Here is a 2,717-nt window from a genome sequence, read left to right as displayed (position 1 = left end):
GAATAACAGTGAACATTTAAGCCTTGGTAACAAGGATTTTAATATAGAGTCATATTACAATTCAGGACAAAACAGCTTGGCCAATTTATTCTCCTGCACAGCACAAAGGGACCTTACACTATATCTGCATTTATATTCATCGCCAAAACAGGCAATGGACCCTTACTGTTCATGGGAACAAAGCTCCAGATGCTCTTATATTCTAAGCCTAATGTGCTCAGCTACTGGTATAGCACCATTAATCACATAAAACATGAGTTTTATAGCCTTGGAAAACTGGAACCTCCCAGATTTATTGGTTTGACTACTCTGCTTAATAAAAAGTTTCATATGAACAAGTGAGCTCTGAATAGAATGTACTAAACATTATCATCCCATAATCAATAGGTATTGGGAAGCCTGTTTTTAAGGTTTAGTTCCTTTCCTGTTCTCCCACAGACTGAAATTACTCAGCTCTGTACTGCAGAGCTCCATTAAGCATTTTGTTTTTCATTGAATGACTGGAATCAAACACATATGGCCCCCATGGATTGATAAACTGCTGTAAAAAGAGGTAAGTCAGCAATACTGATTGGCTCTGTTGTCTCAGCGAGCCTTTTGATTTTTGAATTTCTGCCAAAAGCATCATCATTCTGTGTTTACCCTTCGAAAAGCCCTCGGTCACTCAGATGGCGCATACGCTCGCAGCACAGCGCTCGCCCTTGCAGAAACAGTATCCATAAAAATTTCAGTTCTTGTGTTTGTTGAATGGAAATTTGTGGCGCAGATTCTATCTCTGTCATGTGATTAGAAGACCAGTTTTACTTTGCTGCCCATCTCTCTCACTCAGAAATAGTTTATCCCTGTGCCAAGCTGTACATAACTTTCAAAGTGTAGGTCTCACATCATTTTCCTCTTCCTTTCCCTCCCTGGCAAATCAAAATAACAGAACCACCATAAACCTCTGTGGTGGTTTTGTGTGTGTGTGAATTCATACTAATTACTAAAACCATACTATGTTTTGCTTCACTTCTGGGGCTCAGTACTGGCTTTCACAGGATGCCACAGCCTTGCGTCTCCCTCCAGAGCTGCTGCTGCAACAAGAGTTGCTGTTTAAGCAGGGATGCTTGCTGTGTGCTTCGCACCTGGGTCAGTGTCTGTTGGAAACAGCAGGAACACGACCAGGACGGGTCCCTGATGAGGTCTTTGAGTCGGTTACAACTCCCTGCAAATTCAACGTTCGGTACTTGGGAATCTCCTAAGGATGAGACAAACAACGGACCCTCTCGATGTGACGGCGTTACCTGTCTGCGAAGACAAAATGATTATTCCCATTTGAAAACAAAAACAGATCAGACACTAACGATTTGGGTTTTATGCAAACCTACAGGTTTGCATAAAAAGACTTGCATAGCTGCAAGACTATAAATAAATAAATCCTATCTGCATAAACTGTAATAAAGCGACAAATGAAGGCAACTGTTACCTGCTTGTTCAAAGCCTGGTGGGCATTTTGCAACCTTGTGATGTCTATTACTGCAGCCTCGCCAGAGCTGCAAGCTCAGTCGGCTGTGAAGGTCTGGGCTCTGTAAAGCCTTATTCCCGTGCGCGTTGTACGAAGCGGGGACAGCGGAGTCAGAGCCTGGGCTGTGTCAGAGGTGCTGCTTAAGAGCTGGGGTGAGGAAATGCTCTCTTACAGATAGCCCACAAGCCCAAACCCCTTGTGGCATTAAAAGGAAATTGATTTGACTTCTCAAGAGCCTACGGCTTCCTAGGAAACCTTGGGAAACAAGTTCAGAATACTAGCATATGCTCTAATCCATTTTCTAGTTATAAAGGCTTCTTTATTACTGTTTTTGGCTGACAACAGTTGAGATAGCACGTTTATCATCATTCTTAAAACACTCGAGAGAGAACAATGTGAGTGCGTTCTTATTTCGGTTTTAACTTCTTTATTTCATTGCTGTACAGCTGCATTACACTTGGCTTTAATCCCTTAAGCATTATTTTCCTTGGCAAAATAGTCACTGAACTGAGTAGAACTCACTATTGGAAAAATATGCTTGAAAAAGCAGTGTGATGTCAATGCCAACTGAAACCCATGGAGCTTAAAATGTCACAAATGTTCCCGTAGCTGAAATACATCGCTCCTCATTTTTTTGATCGGACGAGGAATGTTGTAAGTCTTAGGTTGTGAAGCCAATTGTAAAAACCATAGAGTAGCCTCCCGAAACTGAATGTGTGCATTCACCCCCCCTCCCCCCCAAATGATCATTTGGAAAATAATTATATAAAACTTGTCGTAGGATAATTCCATAGGCAACAAATGACTGCGTGGCTCCGCTTCCAGCCTCGCCTGCATTAACTGTGGCTATCGGTAAGAAGTTGGGCTACAGGCTTCTTAGAGAAAAGATAGAACCCGACTTTGTAAAACATCTTTAATATTCAAATATATAAATAAGCACTACTGAAGAGTAATTCAGAAGACTGCAGTGATTCATTATGAACAGATGCTATAAAGGGGAACAGTAACATTGCTAGGTAAGGAAGAAGCAAGCTATTTTAGGAGTCTTGAAAATCTCTTCTAGTTCTTCAGACAGATCATGCTGCTATAGTTACTTTATAAAAAATTATATTCTGAAAAGCACTTTAGTAAAAGAAACCTTTTACTGGAACTATTATTTAACCAAGACCTTCTACAGCACTAAAACACACTGCAATTGAGTTCCTGATATAGT

This window comes from Cariama cristata, unplaced genomic scaffold, assembly GCF_000690535.1.
Source record: "Cariama cristata isolate BGI_N322 unplaced genomic scaffold, ASM69053v1 scaffold6097, whole genome shotgun sequence".
In the NCBI taxonomy this organism is placed as follows: Eukaryota; Metazoa; Chordata; class Aves; order Cariamiformes; family Cariamidae; genus Cariama; species Cariama cristata.
This window is presented reverse-complemented; position numbering follows the sequence as displayed.